The following is a 12,096-nucleotide window of genomic DNA, read 5'->3' on the forward strand; positions in this document are numbered from 1 at the left end:
GGAGCAGGTTGGGAGAAAAAAAAGACTCCTTCTGGCATGTCAGGGTAGTTTCTTCTACACTCTAAAAAGTCATTATGGGGACCTTTTACCACCACTTAATTAAATGCATGGTTGCAAGATACACATTTGAATGAATTGATTTAGATAAACATTTTAAGTTGCAAACATTAATTTATAAGTTGTTACATCAACTTAATATTGTGTGTAATTTAAACTCGGATTTCTGCGTTAATTGACTTAAAACTAAATTCAAGTTGTAGTAAGTAATACAATTGGCTTGATAACTTAATTGTTCTACACCTTGAGTTAAGGATTTCAAGTCCACTCCCACTTAACATGCCTGGACAAGTTACGACAGTTAAGATAAATAGAAATACTATACAAAGGACATTTTTAAGGTGAGTGTCATCTTTTGTCATTCAAATACAGCAGATAGCCTTGTAGTAGCACTGTATAGGCAAATTGCTGTTTGACCAAAATTAGCAGCCTTTGAACTGTGAATAGTTGTCAGAGGGTACAAAGTAGTAGAGGCTACTGTGAGTGTAAAAATACTTTGGTTACCATTCAGAATATATTAATTTAGGTAATTTCTCTTTTTTTCCTTTTTCAAAAAGAGCACAATACAATTGAAGTACGCAGAGAACTATAGCCATCCGCTGCCTTGTCGTGTACCTTGGAGAAAAGGAAGAGGACCTTTTCAAGGAGTTTAGCGAAGTAATTAAAAATCTTGAAATAAAATAAAATCCAGTGGACACAGGACAAAAGCACTGCTCTCTGTCAGTTACATTTTGAAACATATTGTACTTTTGGCCACACCCCAATCAATAATATCTTAGCAACGTTCAGCATAGATGTTGACAGCAATGAAAAGGATTGTGTAAAATTTGAAAAGTGGCTTCTGCTCTTCACTTAACCAGTTCAAATATTGTATGGAACCTGCAAAAAAGATGAGAAGGTACACTAAAACTTGCACGGTTGTGATTGACAAAATCTGTCCACATGCATTTAAACACTAGGCAAAGTACTCAAAACCACCTCTGTGTGTCTTCAGGACCACATTGCCATGATGACACACACATGCAGACTCAATAGGTGAAAACAATACCAGCGTTGCTTTAGCAGCTGGTTATAATGGCTCTGAATTCGCTAAGAGTGACAGTTTAAAAAGTATGCAATTACCTAATTCATTATCTCTTATGCGCTAACCTATTATTTAATGTGCTTCAAAAGGACATGAATATCGCCATCATCAGTGACCGGTCCACCCCAGGATCTGACCATACGATGGCAACCATCGTGGTCGAGGGAAACAAATGAATGAGCAAGCATTCTGCGTTAAATTTGTTCATACTGTTTAAAATAATGACTGTCGGCAGTGTAAACATCTTTGTTACATCTTTTGTAAAATTGATGTGTGTGATCTGCAGATTGGTGGCCATTGAAATTTGTTACTGTAGTTTTAAAAAAACTTTACAGATTTTACATATTTGGCACTGGTTTTAAATATGCAAAGGCCTCTAACTTCGATGTGATGGCAGCATGTATTTGCTGTGTCCCCATTTCCCATGGTAATATGGCTAATGTGTTTATTTATTATTTGTGGGGCAATTTAATTTTGTGTTATTTATCTTTTTTTTCTCAAGATTTAAATGAAGCTCAGCGCAACTTCTTTCAGGAAGACTGGGTGTATATACATTCACTCCGCAGCTGCATATAATCAGCTCATCACAGGCGTTCTCTTTAACCTATTACATTTCACCTTATTCTCCAGCAGCCAATCACTGTGCTGCAGCCAAACTTTAAAATGGTTCTCCTCTCTCCTGCAGTCAGCTGTGATTTCAGGTTTTCATGCTGCCGCCCGCCTCCTCCCCATCCACCTCCTTTCATCATATCCAGTGCCATGGAGAGCTAATCCAAAGACCTCATCACATCCCCTCTTCATCCCATCTCCTCATCAAATCCAGATCTTCAGCATCATCACCAGTGTCTAGACCTAGATCTAGATTTAACATTTATCATATGGCATGTGTCAATAAATGTTCAAACAAAATGAAGTCTCTCCTGATTGAAATATCATGTGTTCAAAAATAAACAATTGCAGTTCAAAATAAAAAAGTGAATTGCCTAATTTTTGTTGTGGAATTAATTAATGTCTTTCTTTAAAGGCAAAAACATGAAAAAGCTAAGTACCATCATTGTGTTCACAATGATGGCACTTAAAATTCCTTTTAAATAATGTGGTAAAACTAGTTGGAACAACTTAATTTTTGGAGTAATCAACTTAAAAACTTGTGTTTATGCTACCAATTATTAAGTAAGTGGCAATTAAAAACACCTCTGATTGTAGAGGAAAAGCCTTCTCCCATAACTCAAATAAGTTTGTTGGTTTAACACATTTTCATTAGAAGTTGTCTCAACTCAATAAACATTGATGCAAACTGTTTCGTTGATTTTCTTTGTTGAGCCAAAGCATTTGTTTTTAGAGTGTAGGCATCTCTCTTTGTCAGTCAACCCTCAAAACCACTGGGTTGGATATAATACCATCTGAATGGTTAAAAGTAACTAATCAGAAGGTATCTATGAGCAATGCTGTATTTGCTTTTGTTGTGTCTTCTGATGTTGAATTCTGGACAACTTAAGAACACTGCAAACAAGAGTTTCTGAGATCAACGTGTTTACAACGTGTTTGCATTAAAACCAGAATAACACATTTCCTAAAACTTCAAAAAGACACAGATAAAGCATAACTCTTATCGACTCCTTAAACAATGTGTCCTCTAATTTCTCAGAAGTTGAACAAAGGTTATAACTTAACTGTTTTGCTTTTTGCAGCTGGTATCTTATCATGTTTTCGAACTTCCTAGATATTAAGCAACTATTCCAAATGTGGACATGCTGGAATGAAGTTCCGCAGAGAGGTTACTTGATACAGACGGAGATACAGTATATATTGTATGTGTACTCAATGTAAGAAATATTGATACATATATCCATATACATTCATATACTATACTTTTCTCGAAATAACCAATATGATATATCTTGATCACACACATTTGATTAAAAGGGGCCCTATTAGGCTTTTTTTGGGGGGGGGGTTCCCTAATGGCGCGTTTCCACTACACGGCCTCGCTCGGCCTCGCTCGGTATGGCTAGGCCTCGTTAGGACTGGCTCACTTTATGGCGCATTTCCATTACAGTTTAGGAACTGGGGTAGTATCTATAGTAACGCAGTGTAGGCGGAGCCGTGACGTCATCTTCAATGAGAACCCCAGAAAAACAACACAGCCGTTAGCTGTTAGCACTCAGAGCTCACAGCTCCTCATATATGTTCAGAAACTAGACAAAAGTTAAACAAGTACAAACCACAGACTGCCTGTGTCATGGCGAATACAGTCGCTGCTTTATTTATGTCTGTATAGGCCGTTGTTGTGAGTGTGGACGGTCGGAGCATATACTGCGTTAGCTTAGCCGATCTCCATTCAGAAAACACGCATTTTAAAAGGTTTTTCGCCTGCCGTCTGTCTGCAGACTTGACAAAGCATTAATTCATGGTTTTTACTAACCGGTATCAGTATGTTGTTACTTCGGCATCATTTTGAAACGTGTATTACAATTAAATCACGGTCAAATATGTCCATCTTGTTGTAGTTGTAGCCCCCTTGCCAGCGATGCTCTCTCTAGTTTAGCATACTCAGCCCGACTCAGCCTCGTTGTCTCTGGCCCTAGACCCGCGATTTTATGAGGCCAGAAAAACTGTGAATTAGGACCCGCCGGCCGGTACTAGGCCGAGGGGAAACGCAACCAAAGACGGGCCGCTGACGTCACAGCCCTCTTAAACCGTGCTCCGCGCTGTAGTGGAAACGCGCCATTAGTGAGTTATAGAGGCTTTTGTGTCCAAGTAAATGGTCTGAAGAGGTTAACTTGAGGTTAAAGTTTCCTCGAGAAGGTGTCTCTTAGTGCCTGAAAACGCTCCATTGGCATTTTTTGTTTATTTCAGTGACATCACACTCAAGCTTCTATTGGCAAGCGCTCCAACACATCGTACGTGATATGCTAAGGGAAGGAACATCTCTTTTCGGTTGACAAATCACTACAGACCCGGCGAGCTAACCAATCAGAGCAGACTGGGCTCCTGGTTCAGAGTTTGAAAAGAGGTGTTGCAGCACAAATCATGTAAACCTGTCACGGTAGAGGCACAAAATACAAATATGCACCTGAAAATGAGCATAATATGTCTTCTTTAATGTATTCATATTTTAATATTGGCTGCAGTGGACTTCCATATTCCTGTACTACAGTATATGAAAATAAAGGTCTGCACGTACCTAACTTGCCTCTCCACTCTCCTTGTCTTTCTGCCTTGAAGAAGCTAAGGGGAAGGCCGCTCCAGATGAATGACATGAGCCATTTTACAAGCTAACTGCAAACATGGAGAGGCATTCTAAAAAGACAGCTCTAATTCAATATTAAACTAATCCATCTGTCCTACGTCACTGAATGCAGATGGCTATCAGGACCAGAAACAACCTTGAGTCCAAAGACAGAGGAACACTGATTCTCATTACTCAGTCTCAATCTCCCTCACTGTGCGTCTCTTTGGCTTTACTCCGACACAGAGTGTGTATGGCCTCCTGATTGGCCCAATGTGTTTCTCCCCTTTTTTTCGGTCCATTCTCTGTCGTGATGCTCATTCTTTGTGCTTATCATCAGTGACTGTAATAATCTATAATGTGAAAAATAATTAGTATTTCCAATTTCATAGCTCTGTATCAAGGAACACTGATTAATGCAGAAAGCAGGGGTAATTTCCTGCCTCTTCGTAAGCACATAATTAGGTGTCACTGCTCAGATGAAAATTATATCTTCTCCATCATTTCAAATCCTCATTTTGCAAAGGCTATATAGATCAATAGCACAGAGGGGAGCGCGCAGCCTGGCGGTGACGCAATGCAAATGGAATTGAGTTCAGTGTAGCTGCAGTATTGACTCTCGAAGGCTAATCCATGTCTTGACTTTCTGATTGAGAACACAGCAGCACAAAGCTTCTCGACTGGATGATTTCCAATTGAAGCAGGAACTTCAGTCTGTGGGAAAAAAAGCAATCCAAACAAAAATAAGACTTCCAAAGTGTATTTCTTCCTCCGTTATCGGCTCTTTCATCAGCCATTTCAAGGTCGTGTTCCTACCACTTAGCAACCCCCCCCCCCCCCCCGCTATTCTTTTCCATGTCCATTTCAGTACTCTTGTTTTCATCCCATATACTCCCCTGTTGTCACACCCTCATCCTCGCAGTGTTTCCATCCCTCCCCCCCTCCCTCTCTGCCTCTGTAATCAGAGCTGTGTCTGAGCAGTGTTTACAGGGTCTTCCCAGGGGCCTGCCAGTGTGACACATTCACTTTACAAATACTCACCTCGCCTCACCTTGCATTCCCTCTCCTTGCTTTGGTCAGATAACAGAGGAAGCGGCAGAAAACATCCCCCCTCGCACACTCCGCCTCCTGCATCCAACCCTAAATCTCCGTCCTCAACCTCTCCCACCCCTGCTGCGCTCCCCTAGCAATGGCACACCAGTAGGAGGCCTTCTTATCTTTCTGCTCAAATGGAGCCTCGTCTCTTCGGGCATCTTGGTTATACATCTCAGTCAGACCATGAGACTGGAACATGATCATTTAACACTGACTGGGAGCGACCGGCCGGCTGTATTCAGCGAGATAAACCGTGAAAATATATGGCTTGTGGACAGTTAAAGTTATTCAACAAATCATATGGATTCAAATGGGAGAAGTTAATAATGCTACTGATGAGTGTGTGCACTTATGAGGCAAGCGCAGATGTTTTGCTGAAGGATTTGACGTCTTAAGCATCCTCAGTTGTTACTTAAAGCTTGTTGTGTTACAGGGTAGGTTTTTTCGTTTGACACGTCTATTTGTGTGAGCGCCAGATGAGCTGATTGGCTGTGGAGCTGACTGATTGCTCTTGAGGGAAGGTGGTAATTAATCTGTCATATGGTGACTGATTATAGCTTTGAAATATGTCACTGTTCCAACTCCATCATAAGTTCTCTGACAGGAGGCTTTGATGTGCGTTCACACAGGCAGACAGAAGGACAGCTATCTAGCACCCACTTCGTGAAGTAACACAAGACGTCTGTGTGTGTAAAATTGTCACAAAATATGGCAGTATTCGGATAAAACATTTAAAAAACAACGGTGCTTCTGCTGCCATCACAGCTTGTCTGCTTGAAAGTGTCCGAATATGTTAAAGAACATATGTTGCGGTGGTAGTTTCAAAGTGGACAAGCTGTTAAATCTGACTTTAAATCTAAAGCAGAAATATCAAAGAAACCAGCCAACCGAAGAGTTACCAAGTTAGTTAGATGATTCATGCTTATACGCCTCATTTAAACATATTTCACAGGGAACTTTTCCTGTCTTACAAAACAAAAATGTAAATATCTGAGGAGATCAAACTACCCAGCTCCAGTTTTTGCCCTGGGGCAGCCAAAACGGCAAAACAGCAGACATTTTATGGAGGAGCACTATAAACCAATATTCCACTGGGGACGTGTAACATGAAAACTGAGTCACATCCTTTGCTTGCGGGCAAAATATTTAGCAAGTCATTTTTTTCCGACGCCACACTAACAAATTCAGGTTAGAAGCCCACATTGTAGGTGTATTAAAAATAGATTTGGGTTACCTACTTAGAACAAGAACATGTAAGGAATCTACAGCATGTCAGCTGATGGATAAAATATTTTTGATCATATAGCATAATAATTTGACACTGGGGTTCTTTTGAGGTTATTACTTCTGACTAAAATAGGTCCTTTTTCTCATGGGTCTCCACTGTATCAGGGCTGCGTTAATGACCGTGGGTATTCACTCATTTTCCAGGTCCAGGGCTGGAAGGAATTCAATCTCATCATCACACGGAATGTGAATGAGGAGCTAACGGTCAGAGTTGAGCATGGCCATTATCATACTGCTTATAATCACTAACGCGGTTCATTCAGTTCAGGTTTCTTGTCCCTTAGCAGAAAGAAGAAACAAAGTATGAAGAATGTTCTATTGGATATGGGACAGGGGAGGTACTGGATGTAAAAATATGATGGATGATGTGATGTATTGTTTTTAGGAAGCCTATTAACATCTTTCTTTTGTTAGACTTTGGGGAAGAAATGAGCGACGGCCATCCCAGGGAACTCAATTGTACCGTGAAGTTTGACATGGGGAGAAAAATCAACGCCCCCCCCAATGGAGTTAAAAGCATGTCACCGGGGTCAGATTCCTCTGCATAGTGCGATTCCTCTCCATCTACACGTCTAACACCAATCCTGGTGGGGTAAGGCATCAATACTCTCTTTTATGTCGGGAGACAGCGATCAATGGATCTCTCTTTCCCCGAACGGAAGCACTCCATATTCAGCGGTTGATTTCATGGCTGGATATCCGACACACCACTTAATGAATGCTGTGTGTTCGTCTGCGTGTGTGCGGTTCAGTGTACAGCTGTAAATTGTATATAAGGTGATTAATCAACGTACAGTAGGTGTATTGAACTCAACACGAGCAGTCGGGTATTCTCTCACTCAGATTGGTGTTCTGGTAATGAGAACTCGCTAACATTCAGCTCATACAAAGTGCAGTTCATTGTTAATTAGTGTAATTATACAGGGAAGTTGTTAAAACTGAAAACATGAATACATTATTTTGTAAGTAAAAAAGTTTCAAGCTTTATGTGTGTGACATCACTATATAACTCTCACGCTTCTATTGGCTTGCGCTCCAACACTTTGTACGTGATAGGTTAAAGGGCGGGACATCTCTAAACGACATTCACAACAGAGCCAACCAGCTAACCAATCAGAGCAGACTGGGCTCTGGTTTCAGACAGAGGGTGAAAAGAGGTGCTGCAGCACAGGACATTAAAGGTCACCTATTATGCAAAATCCACTTTTTCATGTCTTTTATGTCTTACCCCTCTGTGTAAAGAGATTCTGAACGTTTCAGGAAAAAATATTCACTCTCTTTTTGTCCTGATCCATTTATATAAAAACCTGTCTGAAAATGAGCTGATCAGATTTTGGCCACTTTGTGATGTCATAAAGTTTTTTTGGCTTGTGCAACTAATTAAATTTGACAATTTCAAGCTTGGCCTACCATTTGATTGGAGCGATGAGGAACAGGTGGGGCTTGAAAAGGCCCACCTGTTCAAAGTGGGGAATGACAGAAAAAGTTTGAGAACCACTGCCTTAGAGATATCAAAATATAATTAGGAAACCTGAAAATGAGCATAATAGGGCCCCTTTAATTTTGAACGGTAAAAACACAATTTACCACCATCAGTTGATCAAATAAATGAATTTAAGGACTAACGGTCGGATGTACGGATAAGATATAGGGACAGACAGTGTCGCACACAAACTGAGCCTTACATTACCTGCTATCTGGAGGTAATAAGTAAATCTGACAGACTTCTCAGGCATAATATAAAAGTGAATGCATGAGTTCTGTGAAATTGATTATTATCTTCAGAGCAAAAAATAATACATTTAAATTATATTGTCATGTCGAGAGATCAGCAGGTATCGGGTTGGAATTCATATCCAGTTAGCCTAAGCAGGGAACCATTTAAGCTTCCTTCTCTCATACTATTTATCCTATACATCAGGGGTCGGCAACAGGCGGACCGCGGTCCGGATCCGGACCCAGACGCCGACCTATACGGACCCGGACCTATAATCAATACATTAATAGGGGATTTCAATTTTGACGTGGCGATTCTATTTTAACTGCCGCCGACAAGGGGGCGAAAGAGACGAGTGAGCGATACAGGGAGAGAAACACAGAAGAAGAGATGAGAGCGCGGCAGAGAGAAGCGGAGAGGAAAGTGAGTGAAGAGAATAATTAGCGATACAGAGCAGGTCTCCCTTGAAAAAGAGATCAATGATCTCAATGGGATACAACCTGGATAAATAAAGGTTTGAAATGAAATGAATACAGGGAGAGAAGACGGAGAGGAGAGTGAACAGGCGTGTTAGCGGCAGACAGGGAGAGACAAATAATTACACATGGCGCTCTCCAAGAAGAGGAAAGTGAGAACAGAGCTTTTAACCCTGAGTAGACTCATTCATGTTCATCCTGCCCACTGGGAGCACAGAGCCAGTGTGTCTCATTTGTTCAGAGACCGTGGCGCTCATTAAAAGTGCCAAAACGCCACTATGAGACAAAACACAAAGTGTTTGACCAAACATTCCCTCTCAAGTCAGGACTGAGGTCACAAAAAATAAGCAGTCTCAGAGCCCAATATGATCAGTCCACCAGGATAAAAATTAAAACTAAATATCGTTCCAGGGCAGGCTAACCGAGGCTAACCAATGAGCACCTGCATGTGTGTATGAGAATGGCCCTGACACCATTTCAGCCCAGATTTAAACTCCTGGCAGGACAAGCTCAAGCTCAATTCTCGCACTGAATTAATAAAAAGTGAGTGAGGGACTGCAATATAAGAGTGAAAGAAAGAGAAACTTTAAAACTGTTCAATTGTTATGATGTGTAAAGACTGATATTGTTCTATAATCGGCTGAAACTGTTAAGTCATGATGTGAAACGGTTAACAAAGAAAAAGGGAAACGCAAGCTGCTGCTACACTTTATTTTATTTATCTAAAATTAAGCACTTTTAAGATGCACACATTTTCAAAAGCTATTTTATTTATTTTCTCTATTTTATTTTTAAATGCAGCCCCGAGAGGAACATTACACATATCCACAGTATTTACTGTATATCTGTATAGTTCAATGTTAATTGACAATAAATATTGTTGTTTTTTTAATTGTACTTTCTTTATTTGATTGGCAGTCAGTTGTTGATTACATGCAGACGTTGATAAAGCTACAGTTACTTCAATATATATCACACTAATTCATAAAGCAAGTTAGACATTTTGATGTTCCGGATCTTTGCATGGGGAGATTTTCTCTAACTGGACCTCGTTGAATTTTAGTTGAATACCCCTGCTATACATGGTCGGGCTATTTTTTAATGGTTTTTTCCAAGTTAGCGCAGGACCTGGTGAAATATCAGGAAATCTTCCATCATTGCCCAGTGGGAAGAAGGTTTCCAGGTAAAGCATGAAATAGATGCTTTTTATGTACGATAACCGACTATATATGACCTGTGTGTGTGTGTGTGTGTGTGTGTGTGTGTGTGTGTGTGTGTGTGTGTGTGTGTGTGTGTGTGTGTGTGTGTGTGTGAGCATTCCCTAGATAATTGAGTCTGTTGATGCTTATGCCTGCATGTACAGGGAGTGTATGTCCCCAGGTTTGTATCTTCTCAGGGTCATATTTCCCTCTCAATATCCTCTTAATAAGACACATAAACAAGACCTTCAAAGAGCTTTATATGGTTTTTTTCTCTAGTTCATAAACAACATATGTTTCTCTCGGTCGCACTACTTCAGTCTACAACATACTGTTTTTTACTCCTCCAAACATATGGCCTAATATGTGCAGAGAAGATTTGTTATTGACTTTAGACACTGATATAGGCTATGTGGATTTTAACCATTCAAACTGTTCTTTAAGATAGTAATGCGAAAAATAGCCCTTACCAATTTTTTACAATGAGGACCCTGAGAAAACAAGACCCTGTGAGCATAGAGATGACAAGGGTTTTTTTATGTTACTGAAATGTTTTCGTCATGGTCAATAGCCGCGTTCACACCGGAGTACTTTTCACCGTACTTTTCGCGTTTAGTTCCGTTAGTACCCCTTATGTCGCGTTCACACCAAAAAGAGCACTTAATCTCGGGAACTTTTACCCCCATTTTTAGTGCCTGCTGAGAGATGGTACTTTCCTGGGGGAAAAAAGTGCCCCAGTTCTGATTGGCTGGGCGAATTGCAAACCACGCCCCGTACAACTCTGAAATGTTTTGTAGAGCCGCCATTTTATTATCCTCGCATTAGCATTATTAGCATTAGCATTCGCCCAGCGCACAAACGCAGAGAGACTAACTTATGGCAACACAAAATAAAACATGGGAGCGGTGGAGATGAGGAGGTGTCGGCGTTCTGCCGATTTACTCTGAAGGCTTCAGTAGAAGCTGCTGGGAGTCCCAGCAGCTTCTACTGAAGCCAGTCCCCAACTCCGGGGACTTCCGGCCGGGGACTCCGGATGGCAGTATACGCCGTGAAGTTGTTTGCGGCCTGCCAGTAAACCCAAAGCAGAAGAAGACGAAGTGACGTCAGAGGCTCATTTGCGTAATCTTCCCTCAGGGAATTTATTCCGGTGTGAACGCGATCTGTACTAAATGCCCTGGGGTAATAAGTGCCGGGGCACTAAGTGCCGGCACTAAATACGGCAAAGTACTTGGTGTGAACGCGCCTAATGTTTCAACCCCACCTCTTCAACACTCATCCTGAACACCGGTGTCCCACAGGGCTGTGTGCTGAGTCCCATCCTATAATTGCCCTTCACACATGACTGCACTCCTGTGCATGGCTCGAATACCATAATTGTACAGTTTGCAGATGATACAACGGTGGTTGGCCTCATCACCATCAACATCGAGTAGGACTGCAGGGAGTTGGTCCAGCACCTGGTGGCCTGGTGCGCTGACTGGACTGCAACACCAAGAAGACTAAGGAGCAGATTGTAGACTTCAGAACAGGGGTGGGCAAACTTTTTGGCTCGGGGGCCACGATGAGTTTTAAATTTGACAGACGGGCCGGGCCAGTAAGCAGATCGATAAAAAAATATTTAGCTGTCCACTCCTCATTATACACTCGGCACTCAATGTTGACTTTTCTTTTCTTTGGTCCACTCATTGTTACAGATGCGGGTTCAAAGGTGAATTATTGCGTCATTGCGTCATCGTTTGCGTCATGACGTAAACATTTACGTGCCTTCTTATGACCCACACAGCGTTTTACGTCGCTGATTTTCTCCGCAACACCGCTCACAACAACATCAATAGAGGACTGCGTCGGGTAGTTTTTAATCATACGAAGCCAGATTAAATTCAAGAACTACTTCTCCAACCTTGTACCATTCTCCAGAGTGCCGTGGAGCATTGTTTATTAATGTGGTT

The sequence above is a fragment of the Trematomus bernacchii genome, unplaced genomic scaffold, assembly GCF_902827165.1.
Source record: "Trematomus bernacchii unplaced genomic scaffold, fTreBer1.1, whole genome shotgun sequence".
Classification (NCBI taxonomy): domain Eukaryota; kingdom Metazoa; phylum Chordata; class Actinopteri; order Perciformes; family Nototheniidae; genus Trematomus; species Trematomus bernacchii.